The following is a 22,392-nucleotide window of genomic DNA, read 5'->3' as shown; positions in this document are numbered from 1 at the left end:
ACGCTACTAAAGACCTATAGGTTTGCCTACTTTACTTATTTAAGATAATGAGAATGGGTTATTCAAACAAAAAGGAAAAGGTCCTACTTAGTTGACTGACAATGAAAAAGGCTTGCGAAACTAAGTAGGGCCCGAGATCCCCTGCGAATCCGTAAATCTGAGTAGCATGCCGCAACGAAAATATGGTCCCCTATGCATTTCATTTTTTCCTTCAGGGAAAAAAAAGTACCCCCATCATAGTGAACCTCTCCTTGTGATCGGGATGAGGTAGATTCCTCTCAGCCGGGGGGTGGATCGAATTGGAATTTCCTTAGGTAGCCACCAACCTACAGATATTCTTAAACTTCTGTGCTTGGTGAGGAAGAAGCGAACAAAAGTACGCTTGCTTGCTGTCTTGTTCTCTGTCGCGAACTGGGATCGCTTACCAGCTAGGTCAGGTTTACGCAAGACATTATGAGAACATATTCCCCATATTTTGGGACAAGGGGTGGAACAACCTCTCGATCTACTTACTACAGCCCAGGAAGAAAAATGACATCTAGGCGTTCCCTGTTGCTCTGATCTCCCCTATGCCTATGACGTTATCTGGGCCAAGAGCCATTGTTAGTTGTTGTTTCCATTTGGTTGTTTCTTCCTCATTGTTTATACCAGCAAGACCCAGCCAGATGATGTCTGCCGGTTGGTAGTGAGAGGACTCTTAGTACCTACATACCCAAAAGAAGGCGCTTGTTAAAAAAATAATCATTTGATTTTCTTTCTTGCTCTCGCTTAGTAGCGGGAAATGAGTCTATCTATCAGACGAGCTTTGGTAGATTTCCCCCAACGCAATCAATATGAATTCCACGAGTCCCTTGGTGGATAAGTCCGACGACTCAGCAGCAGTGCAGAATTGAGTTTCTTGTCCGGTGGATCTGATCTATAGTTTGGGGGCAATGCATACCAAAAGGTTCGAAGAAGGAAGGCACAAAAGAGTATATTACCAACCTACCCTTCTGTATAACCTATTCACATTAGTGAAGCGGTTGGATGCATAAGGAAAGTGCACGTTTGTGAGACCTTAGTCGGGATGCATAGGTGAGTCAACCTACGAGCACGAAAGAGCATGGTACCGCTACCCCTCTCTAAGTAAAGGTATGATTCTTAGCCCTGTAGATGACTCCATCTAAAATACAATAGGGACAACCATTTTCGGCTACTCGTTTTGTATCTTGAAGAAAGAGTAGGCTTAAGTAATGTAATAAGGGTGATGTCAATAATAGTTATGCTATTGCCCTACTGATTTAAGGCCTCCGCCCGATCCTGAATGCACATTTTTTCGGGTTCATCTTCAATTGATGTTTTCTTAACCTTTTGAAGACTTTGCATAAATTTTCGATGTGGTCGGTTCTTTCTTTTGAAAAAACTACCAAATAGTCCACGTAAGGCTCGCATATGTTATGTAGGAGGTCGTTGATAATTTGTGTCATCGCTATTTGATATGTTGCACTTTCTTTTTCTTTTTTTTGGGCATATCGTAGTAAGGAAAGGAAGTGAGGGCACTCATTCGAATCGAATAGCTGAAACTACTATAACTCCTATTTTTCTGCTTTAAGAGAAGCCTTCTAGCTCGTTTTAAAGCGTTGAAGAGAGAGATAGGACATTCTAAAGATAGTTGTTGAGGAAGCATCTGATTTCTAACTACGAGTCCGTTTTCAAGCTAACTGAATGCCTATCTGCTGCTAGTTCTGTTCCACTATCTGCTCTTACTGCTCTCGTTGCCGGTGTGACAGTCTGAGTAGACGGTGCTCTCTTTCCTGTTGTTTTTGGGGTTCATAACCGGTGCTATTGAATCTGCAGTTAAGGGAATATCACCAGTTCTTGGAATAAGAGCTCTGGGACTTCATGGCTTTGAGGGAGGTTTAGCCTAGCCCTAAGCCTTTTTCAGAATTGAATGCTACTTTGACAGAGCTTCAAGCAATAAGTAGGAAGGCTCTCTTTTCGCCAATGGATTACTTAGTCGGAATAAGAGGGCATAGGTTGATGCGGAATAATCCATTTCTCCCTGTTTCCATCGAAAGGTGTCGAATGAATAGGCACATTTAGAGATGTGGGACTTGAAGGAATAGAATGCCCCGTTAGAATGGGCAGGGACAGTCGATCATTGGCTTAATTTACTGGGAGACTGACGTATCAAAAATTCTCGGTATTTCGTCGTGAAAGTGTCACATTTATATTGTTCTTATTAAATGAAATAGACGAATAGACAAAGGATTCACATGACCGCTCGCTTTGGACAAGATGCCATAGTATAATAAGAAGGCCTTTGTTTGCAAAGATGACTTTCCCGCTTTCCTTTGTGAGGGAGGTTTGTACACATGAATTAATAGTCTAAGTATAAGGACGATGGCATAGAGCATAGAATGAAATTGATGCTTCGAATGCCCAGTTTTTAGGGGTTGTTATAGAAGGAGCTGTGGCACTTTCGGAAGGGGGAATCAGACTAGGCTGTCACTGTTCTAGAAGAGGAAGAGTAGCTGGCACGTTGAACCATGTCTGTCAACGGTGAAAGATAGCCCTAAAGTGAGGTCCCCGGAGGCAGTATTTCTCAACTGTCGATCGATGTTACAATCATTCCTGCTTGACAAAGACTTTTTTATTCAGTCTCCCAATAAACAAAAAAGGATTTATGGTGACACGAAAGTTGTGCTCGACGCTATCTTTCCAATTCCACTGCGTTAAGTGGTCTTTCCCTTTCTTGCTTGATGACTACTATGTAAAAAGATAACGACTACTCCCAGACTCTTGTCAATCCATGTTGTCGGGAAAATGAGGCTGTTGCGACCAAACACACTCACGCAAGTATACGCGGTCGTCAAGTAATAAAGTGACTAAAAGTCGGATGTCGAACCCACTAGGACTTATGATTAGCTATTAACTAAATTAGACTATCCTAATTATCTAAACAAGAATTAAATCTAAAAATATTTTATTCTAACTAATTAAATAAGAAAAATATAAATAATAAACTTTGAACAGAGAAAGAGCAGATTTTAATGATATCAATGTAATGAAAACGATCTAGGGTTATGGGCTATCTAACAATCCTATTGTATTCTTCAATTGAATTGACCGACTAATTTATCTAGCTTATTGGTTGACAGGGTTAATGCTCATAAGAATCTGTCGAGTTCTTACTCGCCTATCCAAGCTAACCTAACGCCTATATGTCTATGGAGTTAGAATCAACAAGAACGCATTTATAATTCCTGTAAATCAACCAAGCAAGGCAATTAGGTATATGTCTATCCTAACCACGAATCCGTTCCCCGATGCCCGAGTTCAAGAACTTGCCCTACTCAATCCTATATGCAATATAGAATTCCCACTTTCGAGTTCAATTCTAGATTCGTAGATAATATTCAATTGGTGATCAAGCAATTAAATAATTAAGTGCAAGATTGAATAAATAAACTAATATGATAAATCAAGAAGTCAAAATCAATATCCGAATAACAATAGTCATGAAAGAACCACAACCCTAGAACGTGAAGTTTAGCTCCACATAGACATGGTAGCCAAACAACAAATCATATAAAGAAACATAAAAATTACTAAGTTTGGTGGGAGAAAGATGGAACTTGATGAATTCCGGCCTCCACAACTTTGTCGTGGCTTTTTTTTTCCTTTCCAATATGTTAGATAACCTAAAAGAGGCGTTTTTAGCTTATATATTGTGTACAAAAGTCGTGGGCCAAAGCTCTCCTATTCCTAGTCCAAATCGGCTTCAGGGATTGATGCTAAGGTGGATGCGACGCATCCACCTTGTCCTCCATTTCAATTTTTGCCTGCGAAGGTGGATGCGACGCATCCACCTTGTCCTCTATTTCTCAGCTTTGCATGCGAGGGTGGACGCGACGCATCCAGCCTTCTCTTCTACTTCCCAGTTTCGCACGCGATGGCGAACGCTATGGCCCAACTTCACTGCTAAGGTTGCATGCAGGATGATGTTTTCCTAGGTTGGATGCGACGCATCCAACCCTTCTTCCTCTGGCTAAACCACCTTTTCTTCATATTTTGCACTCCGAACACCTTAAATCGTCACACATAACTTAATTAGTCATCAAACTAATAATTACACCATGTTGGGCGTTTTAAAGATTAAATAACATCAAGAAGTGGTTAAAACATGGGCAAAGTAACATCAACACATATTGAAATATGCCAAACATCACTACCCCACACTTAAACCTTTGTTCGTCCTCGAACAAACCATCACTATAGTAAACAAAATAAAATTAAGCTCTTATCATTCAAAGCACACTACATCTATGACCATGGTTATTTGCTATAATTTGGCTCTAGACTATGCATCAACACACTTCCCTTTTCTTATGCCCTTCTTTAAACATATTCGAACAAAGACAACATGCTCACAACAATCCTAACCTCAAAAACCGACTCAATGTCACAATGCACTCATGGCTTGAACAACCAACATCATAGAGAAGTCTAATAACGTTACCTATCCCTCGTGAAACCATGTGCCCTCACAACAAAAGCAGAGAGAGTAAAATCAATCCACACATTCGAATCTCATGCTCACAAAGAAAATCGCTCACTCTCACAAAAGAAGTCACATGCATGTAGTTGGTACCATAGGCTTGCCCTTAATGTAAATCTCTACTAATGTAAGCTCGCTCGATCTAAAATCAATTAGGACTTTTTCATGGTTGTAATGTGGGCTAAGGGACGGGTAGGATATATTTAAGGAATAGTGACTCACCCTCCTAAGCACTTTAACACATCATCAAATAATTTAAGCGCGAATTCTTCAACACCCTTTCAATTTCACCAATAATATCACTTCAAACAATATTTCCTCTTTCTTTAAGCACTACTTTAATTCATACCCACTAGCAAGAACAAGACAACAATTTATTCATTTATATTTTTCTTTCTTTTTTTTTTTTCACTTTCCGCTAGTGGTGTATTATTTTACAAAATAAGTGCACCCTTCTTTCTTTCATTGGTTCCACTCAAAAGTCACCCCACACTTAGTCCCTTCTTACTTCTTTTAGCGCTCATCTAACAATTAAAGTGCTTTAAGAGGTAAAAGGATCAAAACAATGTCAATTAAGAATAAAAAGGGTATAGGCTTGTAATGTGGGTACCAAATAAAAGGTCTACAGGCTCAAAAGGGTTAACTAGGGATAGATTTTATTTGTGATAAGCAATAAGCTCAAAAAGATCAAAGAAAGCCTAAAATCATTTTTCAAACCGAGCATCACCTAAAATTTTGCTTCAACTCACATACTGGGCAAGTTCTAGACACAAGTACACTACATGGACTACACAAAAACCTTACCACACATGGCACATGACTCATTAAGGACGGTCACATTCCGACTCTCAAACAATGCAAGTATTCACGGAGCAACGAGATATTAAGCATTAAGCGCAAAGTGAACACAAGTCAAGAAAATGAGAAATAGGCGCCACAAAACATGCTATCCATTTTAACAAGGCATCATCAATAATTTCAGAGTGAGAAGGGAAGATATTACATATGTAAAAGCCTAAATATGCCATTATCAACCAAGTCAAGGTCACCTAGGTTCATCATTCTTCCTCCTTTTATTCCCTACATTCCTACTCTACTCTAAAAAGAAAACAAAATTACCCGGTTCAAACTACATCCCATGGAAAAGAACCGAGGCACAAAGAAAAACCACAGGGGATTATTACTATCTACAAAGATACTATATATATATATATATATATATATATATATATATATATATATATATATATATATATATATATATATATATATATATATTTTTTATTTTTTATTTTTTTTATTTTATTTTATTTTAAGATATTTTTTTTGATAATGATAAACTGATAGATAAACTGATAGTTACTCCATATAGATGAATTTACTGCTATTTTATGCCATTAATCCAGTGAATATTTTAGTACATTCATCCATACATCAAAACATGAATCACCCCCACCCCACACTTAGGACTGTGCGTTGTCCCCAACGCACACAAACAAGGTAAAGTAGGGTGAGAAGAACTCCCTCAAGTCAAGGTGGAGGGCTCATCCGCAGTCTGTGGAGGAGCATCTGCATCCATAGCATTCCTATCATCAACAACTGGTGCGGATTCTGTATCAGGTGTTACAGCGACCTCAGTAGGCCTGTTGAGTGGAGCCTCAGTGACTATGGGAGGAACAGGAGTGGATGGTCCGGCAGTGGATGATGCAATCAGCTGGGAGATGTCTGTACCTGCACATTGAACCAGAGCTCTGAGGAGTAATGATATCTCCTTCATCATCGTGGCCTGCTCGGTCTGAACTCGGCTTAGATCCGCACGAGTCTGTCTCAACTCATCCCTGGTGGCACTCAACTCGACACGAGTCGCTATCAGCTCAGCCCTGTTCTCTTGCATATCTGCTTGCATATGCTCAAATAATTGTTGAATGGTGAGCTTAGAAGACCTTCCCTTGTTCGGCTCTAGAACATGAGTGACATCATATGGTCCTGGAGCTTTAGCCTCAATGTCGTCATTCTCCTTGTCCCATAGTACTCCCATCTCTGTTAAAAAAGCCGTTAGGGTATTAGCAAAGAACAGCCTCCACTTGTAATTCATCCTGGTTCGCTGCATTTGATCATGCATGATGGCTCCGAAGTTAAGTGGTATCCCCTCTAATAAAGCATATAATACGAGTGCGCGGTAACGAGGGACATCAGTTTTATGTTGGCATGGCAGCAGGCGGTTACAAATGAAATTTAGAGCCACACGTGCTAACGCACTCATGAATTCCTTGGCTATAGAGTGGTACTCCATACTCCCATGCTTCCATTCTGCATCCTTCCTGGTAGGGCATAGGACAGACTTAATGTGTGCATAATCTGGTGTTTTGCATATGGAGTCAAACCTGTCTGTAAGTGTGTGTGGCACCCTTAAGAAGTTATTCAGAGCTTCAGCTGACACATTAATATCTACCCCTCTTACTCGCACAATGTTTCCCCTTGCGTGACGCCAATTGGCGTAGAGCTCTCTAACAATGGTGAGGTTGGCTTTGCCGTGACCTTTCAGAATGGGTCCCCATTTTTGCACCTCTCGAATTGACTTTAGAAACTCTGAGTACTTTGTCTTCAGTGGTCCGATGTTTATCGGCTTTTCCGGAATATACTTCTTTGAAACCAGTATCTTCTTATAGGCTCGGAATGCCTTCTCATTAACAAAGTATTTCTCCCAATCAACTCGGTCTATGGGTTCACCCTCGTCTTCATCACTCATGTTGACCTGTAGGTGGTCATTGTCCGAATCGGAATCGGATTCAGATTCTGTAGTAATCTTCTCCTTCCCTTTATCAGTCGGATCACTCATTTTCGAAGCTTTTCTTTGGTATGTCACAGGCTCTCTTATCTCTATTCCTTTGCTTGGTGTAATACCCTTCTTCACTGTCCTCCTGACTAATGTTTCCTCCTCCTCTTGCTCTGAATCATCACTTAACTGCCTAGGCAGCAGTTCCATTTCCTTCTCCGTCCGCTTCCTTTTTTTCTGTGGATTTGGACCGCCCGCTGCCCTTCCGGTAGGCTTTTTGGGCGGTTGCTTGTTACCATCTTTGTCTTGTTGCTTGGATGGTTTACTCACTGCTGTCATTTTACGAATCTAAGTACCTGCAATGCAAAGAATTCAACAATTAGCAGATGAAACAGTGAAGTTCAGCTTGAAAGCAATTTCAACAGCTTGCAGACTTCAATTTATTCGTAAAGTCATGCCATTCACTACTTCATGGAATTGTAGCTCATGACTTTCAGCAAGTATGTGATAACTCTCTTCAAAAATTCAATTTCACATAGCCCCTCACTCGACCCCACACTTATTCTCAAGCATACACTAATGTTGCTCGGTTACTCAGACTTCACCGACGCCTAAATTTTCCTCAGGGACAATTCGTCGAACATGTGGTATGCAACAAGTGTGCCTAGTTCATTCTATCAGTTGAGCAATGCAACTACCCTCCCAAAGTTTGACGAGATGAAGGGAATTATAGTTTATCATCTCGCAACCATTACAACGACCAAGAACGACAGCCCTAAAAAATTTTGAAATTGCAAAACCTACTTGTTGCTACCATTGAGGGAGGGAAGAGAGAAGAATTAGGAGAGAAGCCAACGGAAGAACGAAGAGGATGATGCATACCTGTCGCGTTTGTATGCGTTACAATTTCGATTAAAGAATTCTGTTCTGCGTTCGTAGGCGTCGCCAAAAAGAGACGAGTGGATGCGTCGCAAGAAGAGTTTTTAACGAATTCGTTATCTTAAGATGTGTTAAAATATATATTACTTACCTGTGCGTGCGAGCTTTGACGCGACGCATCCCCTTGTCTTCCTTCAAAAATTTTCGGACGCGACACGGGCGCGATAGGCAGACTTCACTGCCTTGAGCAATTGGCCCGTCAAAAAAAAATTTTTTTTTTTTTTTTTTTGCTGAGGGGGACGCGACGCATCCGCCTCGTTTTCTCATATCTGGGGAACTTTTTATTTATTTTTTTCTTTTTTTTTTTATTTTTTTTTTTAAGATCTATGTCCTACAAAAAAAAAATAAAAATAAACTAACTAACTTGGGTGGCCTCCCAAGAAGCGCCTGATTTAACGTCGCGGCACGACGCAACATGTTCTTCATGCCTCCACTAAATCCATTGTGGTCTTGTGACGTGCAATGTCACCACCCCAATAGTGTTTTACTCTTTGGCCATTTACCAAGAATGTCGTATTGGACCCCTTATCACACAATTCTATCGCACCATGAGGTTTCACACTAACCACTTCAAACGGACCCGACCATCGAGATTTAAGCTTTCCTGGAAAAAGCTTTAGCCTTGAATTAAACAGTAGAATTTCTTGACCTGGTTCAAACTCACGATGTTGGATATGCTTATCATGCCATCTTTTGGTCTTCTCTTTATACAATTTGGCATTTTCATACGCATGCAATCGAAACTCATCAAGCTCGTTGAGTTGTAGCAATCTCTTCTCACCGGCCAAGTCCATCTCCATATTTAGCTTTTTAATCGCCCAATATGCTTTGTGTTCAAGCTCGACGGGCAGATGGCAGGCCTTCCCATAAACCAACCTGTACGGAGAAGTGCCTATTGGGGTCTTGTACGCAGTGCGATATGCCCATAATGCTTCATCCAGCTTCCCGGCCCAGTCCTTTCTATTCATACTTACTGTCTTTTCCAAAATCTGCTTGACCTCTCTGTTGGAAACTTCTACTTGACCACTCGTTTGGGGATGATAGGCAGTGGAAACTTTGTGCTTGACTCCGTATTTTGCAAGAATATTATTCAGCAGTTTGTTACAAAAGTGAGTTCCCCTGTCGCTTATCAACACTCTTGGGGTCCCAAAACGTGTGAAGATGTGCTTCTTTACAAAGCCTACCACAACCTTTGCGTCGTTAGTAGGAAGAGCTATGGCCTCTACCCACTTAGAAACATAGTCGACCGCCACCAAGATGTATCTGTGTCCGTTAGAATATGGGAATGGTCCCATAAAATCAATCCCCCAAACATCAAAAAGTTCTACCGCCAGTATATTTTGCAAGGGCATCTCGTGCTTCCTCGTGATAGTTCCAGTTCTTTGGCATCTATCACAATTTTTAACGAAGGCATGTGCATCCTTAAACAATTTTGGCCAATAAAAACCTGATTGTAGCACTTTTTGGGCGGTTCTATCCCCGCCGTGATGACCTCCATATGGTGACGCATGGCAGTCATGTAGTATAGCCTTCATCTCTTCCTCAGGAACACACCTTCTCACCAACTGATCTGCACACTGCCTATATAGGAATGGCTCATCCCACACGTAGAACCTTACATCATGTAGGAATCTTCTTCTATTGTCAGCTGTCCATTCTAGTGGCGTCACCCCACTTGCGATAAAATTCACATAATCTGCATACCATGGGGCTTCACCTGAGGTGATTGCTAATATTTGCTCATCCGGAAATGTTTCTTTAATTGACCCTCCTTCAGCTACATGGTCCCGACTTTCTAATCTGGACAAATGATCGGCCACTTGATTTTCTGTCCCTTTTCGATCTCGGATCTCTAAGTCAAATTCTTGCAAGAGGAGGACCCAACGAATCAGCCTCGGCTTGGCATCTTTCTTTTCAAATAGGTATCTGATAGCTGAATGATCTGTGTAGACGATGACTTTGGTTCCCACTAGATAGGATCTGAACTTGTCAAACGCCCACACCACTGCAAGCAACTCCTTTTCAGTCACTGTATAATTCATCTGAGCTGGATTCATAGTTTTGCTTGCATAATAAATGGAGTGAAAGATTTTATCCCTCCTTTGCCCCAACACCGCTCCAATTGCTATGTCACTTGCATCGCACATCAACTCAAATGGTTGTGCCCAATCGGGGCCAATGATAATTGGTGCAGTCACCAATCTTCCCTTCAGCTCCTCAAATGCTTTCAGACATGCATTATCAAACTTGAAGGTAACATCTTTCTCTAGAAGCCTGCACAAAGGGGAAGAAATTTTCGAAAAATCTTTAATGAAACGACGATAAAAACCTGCATGACCCAAGAAACTGCGAATGCCTTTGATGGATGTCGGCGGGGGCAATTTTTCAATCGTCTCCACCTTTGCTTTATCCACCTGTAGACCATCTTTTGAAACCTTGTGCCCCAAAACTATACCTTCACGTACCATGAAATGGCACTTTTCCCAGTTTAGCACCAAGTTCGTCTCTTCACACCTAGCTAGCACTTTATCAAGGTTCATCAAACAACTATCAAAAGAACATCCAAACACAGAAAAATCGTCCATGAATACTTCTACAAATCTTTCAACCATGTCAGTGAAAATAGCCATCATACACCTTTGAAAAGTCGCAGGTGCATTACAAAGACCGAAGGGCATTCTCTTGAACGCATACGTGCCATAAGGACATGTAAATGTAGTTTTCTCTTGGTCTTCTGGGGCTATAGCAATCTGATTATACCCCGAATAACCGTCCAGGAAACAGTAGTATTCCTGGCCAGCTAATCTATCAAGCATTTGGTCAATAAAAGGAAGGGGAAAGTGGTCTTTCCGGGTGGCATTGTTCAGTTTTCTGTAATCTATGCAAATTCTCCATCCAGTTACAGTTCTTGTAGGAATTAAGTCATTATTTTCATTAACTACTACGGTTATCCCCCCTTTCTTCGGCACACATTGAACGGGGCTTACCCATTTACTATCAGAGATTGGAAATACAATACCTGCATCAAGCCACTTAATCACTTCTTTTCTTACCACTTCTTTCATGATTGGATTTAGTCGGCGTTGGTGTTCTACACTTGGCTTGTGTCCGTCCTCCATGAGGATTTTGTGCATGCAGAAAGCTGGACTAATGCCTTTAATGTCAGACATTGTCCACCCAATTGCTCGCTTGTGCTCACGTAGCACCCTTAATAGCTTTTCTTCCTGTAATCTAGACAAGTGAGCAGAAATAATAACAGGTAAAGTGTCAGAACTTCCCAAATAAGCATATTGAAGGTGAGGGGGTAGGGGTTTAAGTTCCAAATTTGGAGCTTTTTCAATTGACGGCTTTGGTGGGGGCCACTTGGCCTATTCAGGGGCTCAAACGGGATTATTCCTTGCATGTAACCACATGATGTATCTAGGATATGCATCATCTCCTCAACCTCATCATCCATCTCCAAGCTATCAAACATCATGATTGCTTTTTCTAAACAGTCGTCTAGATATACACTCGTGTCAAGAAGTTTCTCATCCACCTCCATCACAGATATCATAGAGAGCTCCTCATAGTGGCGGGGAAGTTGGATTGCTTTGTAGACATTGAAGACTGCTTCCTCGTTGTCCACTCTCATAATCATTTTCCCTTCTCTCACTTTAATTATTGCATCGCCAGTAGCCAAGAGAGGTCGTCCCAATATGATTGGAACTTGTTCATCAGCCTCGAAGTCTAGAATAATGAAGTCAGCTGGGAAGATGAATTTTCCAATTTGCAGCAGCACATCTTCAATCACTCCTTCGGGGTAGGCTATGGACCTATCAGCTAATTGCAACATCACGGTGGTTGGTCTCGGAGCTCCCAGACCTAATTGCTTAAACAAGGATAAAGGCATCAGATTTATGCTTGCACCCAAATCACACAGAGCACGTCCCACGTCAATATTACCGATTTGTACTGGAATGGTGAAGCTGCCAGGATCCTTAAGCTTTTGGGGAAGCTTGTTTTGGACCCTTGATGTGCACTCCTCAGTAAGTGCAACCGTCTCGAACTCAGTCAATTTCCTCTTATGAGCCACTATGTCTTTTATGTACTTAGCGTACTTTGGAATTTCATGAAGTACATCCACTAATGGAATATTTAATTGAACCTGACTCAACATGGAGAGAAATTTGTTGAACATGCGATCGTCATTCCTTTTCTGCAATCTTTGGGGGAAAGGTGGTGGTGGCCTTGTAACCTCCATTCGCTCTGAACTTGCATCATCTTCCTTTGACTCTTGTGTTGCCTTAGGTGTCAACTCCCCCCAGGTATAGGTTTTTCTTTTATCTTCCTTGGCACTTCCTCTAGTTCCCTCCCGTTTCTAAGTGTAACTGCATTAATTTGAGGGTTCTTCTCTGTATCACTGGGAAGTGAGCCTGTAGGTCTAGTATTTTGGTTTGCTGCTAACTGCCCCATTTGCCTCTCAAGATTTCTGAAATCGGTCCTGAGCTATTGATTGTCTAGTAACAACTTTTTCAGCAAGTCATTCGTACTTTCTTCCATTTGTTGGGGTGGCTTCTGAGGTTGAGTAAAATTCCCTTGAGGCCTATACTGATTCTGTTGACTTCCGCCCCATGAGAAGTTAGGATGATTCCTCCAGTTTGGGTTGTAAGTGTTCCCATATTGCGCATGTTGATTCATAGGACCTCTGTTTTGTTGCCCCACATAGTATATAGATTCAGGATTCGTGGGGCACATGTCAATCATATGACTGTCTCCGCATAGTTCGCAACAAATAGACATCTGCTGTACATGTTGCATTTGTTGTGTTGTCATTCTATTCATCTGATTTGCCAATTTTGCTATATCGGCTCTCATGGCGGAAAAGTCATCAAGCTCAATCAAACCGGCGGCCTTCTGTTTAATTCCCCTTCGTGAATCCCCCTCTCCTTGCCAATTATGGTCATTAGCAGTGAAATTATTTAGCAAGAGTTGTATTTCACTATACGGTCTTGCCATGCAACTACCCCCACAAGCTGAGTCAAGATTCATCTTTGATGCTTCATCTAACCCATCAACAAAAGTGTGACCCAATACCTCATCAGTTTGACAATGATGCGGGCAGTCTCTGAGTAGCTTCTTGTATCTTTCCCAAGCTTGACGAAGTGTCTCACCATCCCGTTGTTGGAACCCAAGAATTTGGCTCCTCAGCGACTTTGTCTTCTTAGTTGGGAAAAACTTGATTAGGAATTTCCTTGCTAGATCATCCCAAGTGTGGATAGAGTTCGCGGGCTCCTTTTGCAACCATTCTTTAGCTTCCCCCAACAGTGAAAAAGGGAATAGTGTCAGCCTGACATAGTCCTTAGAGACGTTCGGATAATTGTAAGTGTCCGTGATTTCCAAGAAGTTCTGAATATGCCTCTGTGGGTCCTCATGAGATAGACCCACATATTGTCCTGTGGACTGAATCAGCTGTACCATGTACTGTTTGAGTTCAAAATGCCCAGTGATATCAGGCTTCACAATAGCCTGAGTCATATTCGCAAGATTGGGCCTTGCGGCTTCAATTACCGGACGCTCTTCATTGCCTGCCATATCTATTGGCTGTGGTTGGACTGCGATGTCCAACTCTCTTTCTATTCTCGTTCTAGCTTCGTGTTCCCTTCTCACTCTATGTAGTGTTCGTTTGATTTCTGGATCAAGAGGAATGAGGTTGTTTGCACTTCTACTCCTCTGCATTCGAGAGAAGACCCTGCGTTGACACAACCCAGGAAAACTGAAAATTAAAACTTGAAAACAAATATCTAATAAAAGCTTAACTTAGTCACGTAGCTAATTTTTAAGTCCCTGGCAACGGCGCCAAAAACTTGTTGCGACCAAACACACTCACGCAAGTATACGCGGTCGTCAAGTAATAAAGTGACTAAAAGTCGGATGTCGAACCCACTAGGACTTATGATTAGCTATTAACTAAATTAGACTATCCTAATTATCTAAACAAGAATTAAATCTAAAAATATTTTATTCTAACTAATTAAATAAGAAAAATATAAATAATAAACTTTGAACAGAGAAAGAGCAGATTTTAATGATATCAATGTAATGAAAACGATCTAGGGTTATGGGCTATCTAACAATCCTATTGTATTCTTCAATTGAATTGACCGACTAATTTATCTAGCTTATTGGTTGACAGGGTTAATGCTCATAAGAATCTGTCGAGTTCTTACTCGCCTATCCAAGCTAACCTAACGCCTATATGTCTATGGAGTTAGAATCAACAAGAACGCATTTATAATTCCTGTAAATCAACCAAGCAAGGCAATTAGGTATATGTCTATCCTAACCACGAATCCGTTCCCCGATGCCCGAGTTCAAGAACTTGCCCTACTCAATCCTATATGCAATATAGAATTCCCACTTTCGAGTTCAATTCTAGATTCGTAGATAATATTCAATTGGTGATCAAGCAATTAAATAATTAAGTGCAAGATTGAATAAATAAACTAATATGATAAATCAAGAAGTCAAAATCAATATCCGAATAACAATAGTCATGAAAGAACCACAACCCTAGAACGTGAAGTTTAGCTCCACATAGACATGGTAGCCAAACAACAAATCATATAAAGAAACATAAAAATTACTAAGTTTGGTGGGAGAAAGATGGAACTTGATGAATTCCGGCCTCCACAGCTTTGTCGTGGCTTTTTTTTTCCTTTCCAATATGTTAGATAACCTAAAAGAGGCGTTTTTAGCTTATATATTGCGTACAAAAGTCGTGGGCCAAAGCTCTCCTATTCCTAGTCCAAATCGGCTTCAGGGATTGATGCTAAGGTGGATGCGACGCATCCACCTTGTCCTCCATTTCAATTTTTGCCTGCGAAGGTGGATGCGACGCATCCACCTTGTCCTCTATTTCTCAGCTTTGCATGCGAGGGTGGACGCGACGCATCCAGCCTTCTCTTCTACTTCCCAGTTTCGCACGCGATGGCGAACGCTATGGCCCAACTTCACTGCTAAGGTTGCATGCAGGATGATGTTTTCCTAGGTTGGATGCGACGCATCCAACCCTTCTTCCTCTGGCTAAACCACCTTTTCTTCATATTTTGCACTCCGAACACCTTAAATCGTCACACATAACTTAATTAGTCATCAAACCAATAATTACACCATGTTGGGCGTTTTAAAGATTAAATAACATCAAGAAGTGGTTAAAACATGGGCAAAGTAACATCAACACATATCGAAATATGCCAAACATCAGAGGCTCTTATAGCTTTACATACACGGAAAGGGAAAGATCAAAGGCGAGGTGGGAAATGCCCCGCACAAACTCTCTGATCAAGTTTTCTTTTTCCTATCACAGGCAGCTAGCAAAGCCGTGTTTGATTGTCGAGTACATGCTCCATTACAGCTTCGTTCATGCGCCAATCAATTGACAGTGAAGTAGAGAAGGAAGAGTTTTGATCACCGTGTGGGTAGTCTCTATTAGAGTTTCCGTTTCATGTGTACTAAAAAGGAAGGAAGACTAGTGCGACTATAGTAATACCAAGCATACGAGCAAAGGACTTTACCTACCTCATAATGACGAATGAAAGAAGATCATAGCAGATTATAGGACAAGCGATAGCGATTCAATTCTTGCTCTTCCTATCCCATACCATAAACGGACACCTTTGATTCATCGACATTGGCGCTAAAGGCTCTACCCCCACCCACCAGCCCTTTATGGAGTAAGCGGACCAAGAGAAAAAATTCCCCGATATAATAAAGAAAGTAAGAAGGGTTCCAAACCATTAAAACAGAAAGCACTAAAGACTGTTATGACGTGAAAGAAATGATCACAGTCAAGCACAAGATTCAAAGCTGGAATCTTCCTACTCTTGTTAGTTGGGACAGAGCATCCTATCTCGTTGATTCTCTTTTCCCACCGCCTCGAGCTCTCTCTTTAAGGGTGGATACGCAAGAAATTCACTATGAAAATTGACATGACACAATCCCTAAAGAATATGATGTGCCCGACCTTGCTTCTCTTGATCCCCACCTACCTCCTGTAGAGGAAGTTCAATATCAATATCTATACCAGAGATTGCTTTTAGCTTTATCTTTTCAGAGACAGGAGAATTCCTTCTGTACTTACAAGAACGCTACTTAGGGAGAAGAATCTCTTGACTCAGAAGCACCTGAATCTATTATTTCTGTGTCCCACATCCGCCTATGTTAAAGCATCCGCCCATTACTCAGTGAAAGGAAATGCTACTCAGGGATCAAAAAAGAAAGTCGGTGCCTCGTCAGAAAGACTTGGTTCGTAGAGTAGAGGCCTTTCCCCAAGATATTGGTTTTAAGCTCCTGTTGGTGACTTTTTGTCTTACGAGACGGCATGGTAATTGATCGAGTGCGCTTTCCTTTATCCTACTCCCACTTCAGGAAGGGAAGTGCTAAAGGCGGGCATGATCGACTGAAAAGAGAGGAAAGCTTCTTCACTTTTGGCACGGGCGCGGACTCCGCGATCTCTAGGTCACCGAGGTTCCTTTTCTTATGCCTCTTAAGATCCACTATCTCTATGATTTGATCCTTCGCGTATCGGCCCCATACTTATTTGATCTCCCTTTATCCTAACATAAGAAAGTGACACAGGCTTGGCCAGCTTTTTTCAAACTTGATGGTCAAGTTCCCTGCTACTTCCGTAAATAGGCCTTGGATTATCCTAACAGTCGTGTACCTAGAAGAACTTTTGTTTTCAACCGCCAAATGGTAAAGGAAGGCGCCATCCCTCATTTCTCTCATAATCACAATAGCCGTAATGTTGAATAGTTGAGTTAGACGGGGGACAACGTTCGAACTATCAAAGAGGTCCGCTACCAAAGAATTAGAAGTTATAACATTCATAAAAGAAAGAAAAAACCAATATAGGAACTTCAGCTAAGAAAGAATAAGAATAAGAAGAATTGCGTAAGTAAGGTAGTCGCTTCTTTTTTTTCGGTATACCGCTCTGCGAGCAGAGCGAATGAACATAAATCTTTACGAATATCAAGAATATCCTTCGCCCCTTATCTCCTCATCTTCCTATTTATAAGCCACAACTTACTTCGGCGCTTTAAATTTCCCATAGAATCTCCGGAGCTTTCCTAGCCACTATAATTTTCTTTTTTTATCTTCTTTGTCTGAAAATTGGTTTGATCTATTTCATTCAGGCCCCACTTGAAAAGGTTGGGTTCTCTGTGGGGCGTCGATCCCTCGCCTTATTTTGTAGTAGGGCGATTGGATGGGAGGGGGAGCTTGGGCCCTAGAGAATCCGCGTACCGCCACGGGAGGGAATTCCTTGGAGAAACTCCATACCCTTCTTTCAGATCTAGAATCGAGGGGAGTAAATTCCGAGTCCTTCTCTCAATTAAAAGGGAAGGTACCCCTGCGAAGGGGTGGGGACGAACACTCTACCACATAGTGGAGTGGATAGCTAGGACTACTAAAATGGAGATCGTGTACAACAACAATCCTATATTTGATGTCGATTCATCCACACTTCCATTCCTTGTAGAGGAAGGCTAACTGCTTGCTGGCTGGGAGCTGTATGAGCGGTAACGTCCACGTACGGCTCCGTGAGAAGGGCGGTGGACAGAAATGGCCTTGTTGTACCTCACTCTCGTCTTCAATGGGGTCTGCTCTTTCTTTTTTGGGAGAGTATGCCAATATGATCTTAATGAGGTGCGGGGCTTTGCATCTGACATTCGTTGGGCTTCTCTCTTCGGGAGCCTGCGCCCCGGCGTTTTTGTGCAATAAACCCCTACGGCCGAAGACTAGTGGTAGGTGGTCCTGTGGAGCTTTCAGAAAAGGGTAGTCTTGTGTGTAAGCACAACAATGAACCGCGGCAAACCCTCAGACGACCTATCTAAGATTATGGAGGGATCCTCAGTAGTGGTGACCCTTTCACTCTTCCACGGACTGATACATGTACCGAATGCTCATACGAGAAAGTTGACTCCTGGGTCTGGAACCTGGGGGGTTGCTCCGAGAAATCCTTTCTTTCTCGTCCACTCAGGGGGGTGTGGACACACCTGCGTGGATTACAGGTGACAATTACAAGAACTGAGGGGAAGTTAACAATCATTCAGGGATGGATGTAGACCTATCGGGAAGGGATAATCATTTCGGTCCTGGGAGAAGTGGCGACCATTCTCAAGAACCAAAAATACTGAGCTGAGGGAAGCCCTATGAGTCACTGAAATGATGCCAGGAGTGCCCTTTTTCTATCAATAGAGGGAGAAAAAAATGGGTTTTGCTCCCCTTTACAATATGAAGAAAGAAATAAGGGTCGAAGTTTAGACCGCTCACAGTAGTTCTACCTATAGAAAGGATCATGAAAGAGGCAATCAGAATGATACTCGAATCCATTTACGATCTCTAGTTTCCATAAACATCGCACTTCCGCTCGGGCCGAGGCTTCCACTCCATCCTAAGACTGATCAAAGAAGAGTGGGGAACCTCTCCCTGGTTTTTGGAATTCGACATCAGGAAGTGTTTTCACACCATCGACCGACATCGACTTATCCCAATCTTAAAGGAACAGATCAATGATCCCAAGTTCTTTTACACCATTCAGAAAGTCTTTTCCGCCGGACGACTCGTAGGAGATGAGAAAGGCCCTTACTCCATCCCATACAGTGTATTACTATCGACCCTACCAGGTACCATCTACCTACACAAGCTCGATTAGGAGATAGGGAGGATCCGCCAGAAGTACAAAATTTCGATTTTTCAGAGAATAAGATCGGTTATATTAAGAACAAGTCGTATTGATGACCAAGAAAAGTCTTCCGAATAAGCAAGCTTCAACGCTCCCCAAGAAAACAGAGCCATCATTGTGGGGAGGTTAAAGAGCATCCAACGCAAAGCGGCCTTTAATTTCCTTGTTTCGTCGTGGCACACCCCCCCTCCCACAAGCACCCCCCGTCTTAGGGGGACCAGAAAATGCCTTTCGTTTTCCACCTTTCGTCGGCCCTAGACTCCTTACTTAATAAGCCCTTGAGCCTCCTTTGCGCTGCCTTCTTCATAGAAGCCGTCGTGTTTACCCGGAAGTCCAAATTCTATGGTAGAGAATGCTGTAATAATAATTGGGCCTTCAGAAACTTTTTTAAGTATTGCAAGAGAAACGGTCCGCTGATAGAGCTGGGCGGGGAGGCGATACTTGTTATCAGGTCAGAGAGAGGCCTGACCCGTAAGTTGGGCCCCTTCAAATCCTATTACTTAATAAAGATTTGTTACGCGCGATATGCCGATGACTTATTACTAGGAATCATGGGTTCCATCGAGCTTCTCATACAAATACAAAAACGTATCACCCACTTCCTACAATCTGGCTTGAACCTTTGGGTAGACTCTACAGGATCAACAACCATTGCTGCATGGAGTACGGTAGAATTCCTTGGTACGGTCATTCGGTAAGTCCCTCCAAGGGCAACTCCCACACAATTCTTGCGAGAGCTGGAGAAGCGTCTACGGGTAAAGCACTGTATCCATATAACTGCTTGCCACATATGCTCTGCCATCCATTCAAAGTTTAGGAACCTAGGTAATAGTATCCCGATCAAAGAGCTGACGAAGGGAATGAGCGGAACATGGAGTCTACTGGACGCGGTTCAACTAGCGGAGACTCTTGGAACAGCTAGAGTAAGAAGTCCCCACAGCTCAGGTCGGAGCAAGGGAGATCTCGCTGTTGCATAGCTTAGTTCGAAGCAAGGTTCCATCAAACGTTCAATAGGTAGTCTTACGATCGGGCACTCATGCCCCGACATTGTCATTGTATACTCCCGCGGGTCGGAAGGTGGCGGGGAAAGGAAGGGGACACTGGGCGAGATCTATCAGCAGCGAATTCCGCAAACAAATAGAGGCACCTATCAAAAAGATACTTCAAAGGCTTCGGGATCGAGGTTTCATTAGCCGAAGAAGACCCTGGCCAACCACGTGGCCTGCTTGATAATCGTCAGTGACAGAGACATCCTAAATTGGTCCGCGGGCATCGCGATAAGTCCTTTGTCCTACTACAGGTGCTGCGACAACCTTTACCAATTCCGAACGATTGTCGACCACCAGATCCGTTGGTCTGCAATATTCACCCCGGCCCACAAGCACAAATCCTCGGCATGGAATATAATCTTAAAGTACTCCAAAGACTTAAATATAATCAATCAAGAAGGTGGTAAGACCCTTGCAGCGTTCCCCAATAGCATAGAGCTTGGGAAGCTCGGATCCGGTCAAGATCCGAATAACAATGAGCACTCAACTACTAGTAAAAACGGAGAAAGTTGACTTTGAGAAAGAAGGTGCTTATTGCCGTATTATTAGTAATTAAGCTTGTTTTATATCTACTCAATAAAGGCGAAAGATCACTCCTAAAACCAAGCTTTCTCTTATATACGATACCATACCACATAATTTCATTTGCCTTCATGCTTAAGGCACTAGTTCGGATGGAAACCCTGATCACGCAGGTGGCCTAGCTAAAATAGCTACCCGTCAGAAATAGCTGCATTCTACTGCAGGCTACTATAGAGGCATATAATTTTTCGAGTGTTAAGAAAGATATTGAGTCTAAAGTGGACATGCTTGCTCACTGGCTAGACCGGGTTGTCTGTACCTTTGCTAACTACTCTGCCTGTAAGGAAGCTTGAAAGAGGCAATTCTCTGATCTATGACCCCAAAAGAAAGATAGTCTTTTTCCGTGCGTTGGAACTGAAAAGGGCTATTCATCAACAGTCTTCCTCGCTTCTTACCTCTTATCTTATTGTAGCAGATAATCGGAGAGAGAAAAGTCTTCCTATCAATTCCTTTTGAATAAGGCTAGGCTCCTTCAAGCCTTTGAAACTATTGAAAAGAGAATCTTTGTTTTAAGGATGGTTTTTTTCTCCACTAACAACCAAGACGCATGAAAGCGGTTTCCAGCACTACTGGGCAGAAAGACATGATGGCATGAAACTCGATTATGTACGCTGATTGTTCGTCCACTTCAAATGCTCAAAACAGACCATTTTCCGCGTGAAATAACAAGGATTGGTTAGGTTACATAGGGAATCCCAAGCAAAGCAGTCTACGCAATTTTCGGGTTCCGTAGTAAGAAAGAAAGGGACCTCTCACTCAATTCAATAACATGTTCTAGGGCATATTATTATAATAATAATGTTTGCATTTGACTAGGATTTTTGGACATTCCATGATTAAACCGACTAACGACACTTTCGAGATGCCACCTTGTTTATAAATATAAAAAAAGTCTTTTCAATTCCATTTGACTCGGGGCGTGAGGGACCCTCCAACAGAAACCTCCCTCAGTGCCCTACTATTCATAAGCAATACTGATTGTTGAGAGATTGATTTATGAAAGCCCTGTGAGGCCTCAACCGACAGCGTTGCTTCATTCTACGGCGGTTTTCAAGCTAGCACCCGTTTCAGCATATCATTTTGCTCGTTTCCAAAAAATAAAAGAGGCGTTATTTTTTATTATCCAGTTCTATATCGAAAATGAGCAGTTGATCCCACATAAGCAACATAGGATTTGTTGAGGGTTCAACTGGAATTGTAAGAAGTGAGGTAAATTGCCTTTCTTCCAGCCGCATATGCCTCCTCTGCCTACGCCAATGGTGATGAACTCACTATGGCTATTCAACGTCAAACTCATAGTTTTTCTTACTACATGTGGGTAAACGAAGCCCCAATATTGATTTGTCAAACCCCAACCCCCTTATTAGTAGCCGAAGTAAAGGCCAACATGAGATAAACGTCACTTGCCATCCGTTCGCTCTATGTTCAACAAAGGCCATCAATATTCCCTTACTTCTCAAGTTTTGAATTTTATGAGCCCTTCGATTGTATCCCATAATAAAATCTCTCTGATAAACATCTTGTCGATGATTCGATTTTAATATATTATTTATAATCTTCGTGTGCGATTTTTTCCTGGATTCTTTGCAAAAGAACCTAACTCATCTGATGTTAAGAAAAATGAACTATTTAGCCTTTTAACTAGTGTATGCTAAGTAGTGGCAATAAGAATCCGAACTTTATGAAATTGGAAACAGAACTTGAATAGGAAAACAAGTGGATACACCTGCAAGGAAACCCATCTCAAAACCAGCGAGTTGCCTAAAACCTCTCTTGTTGT

General features: G+C 42.0%; 3 pseudogenes; 1 reads left to right on the top strand and 2 right to left on the bottom strand.

Annotated features, from left to right (window-relative positions):
- Positions 1–234: 234 nt before the first annotated feature.
- Positions 235–2,035, bottom strand: LOC107784566 (uncharacterized; annotated as a pseudogene).
- A 15,505-nt stretch (positions 2,036–17,540) lies between these two features.
- Positions 17,541–18,345, bottom strand: LOC142173640 (uncharacterized; annotated as a pseudogene).
- Positions 18,346–18,351: 6 nt separating this feature from the next.
- Positions 18,352–20,543, top strand: LOC142173639 (uncharacterized; annotated as a pseudogene).
- The last annotated feature ends 1,849 nt before the right edge of the window (positions 20,544–22,392 follow it).

Source organism: Nicotiana tabacum, chromosome 19, assembly GCF_000715075.1.
Source record: "Nicotiana tabacum cultivar K326 chromosome 19, ASM71507v2, whole genome shotgun sequence".
In the NCBI taxonomy this organism is placed as follows: Eukaryota; Viridiplantae; Streptophyta; class Magnoliopsida; order Solanales; family Solanaceae; genus Nicotiana; species Nicotiana tabacum.
This window is presented reverse-complemented; position numbering and strand designations above follow the sequence as displayed.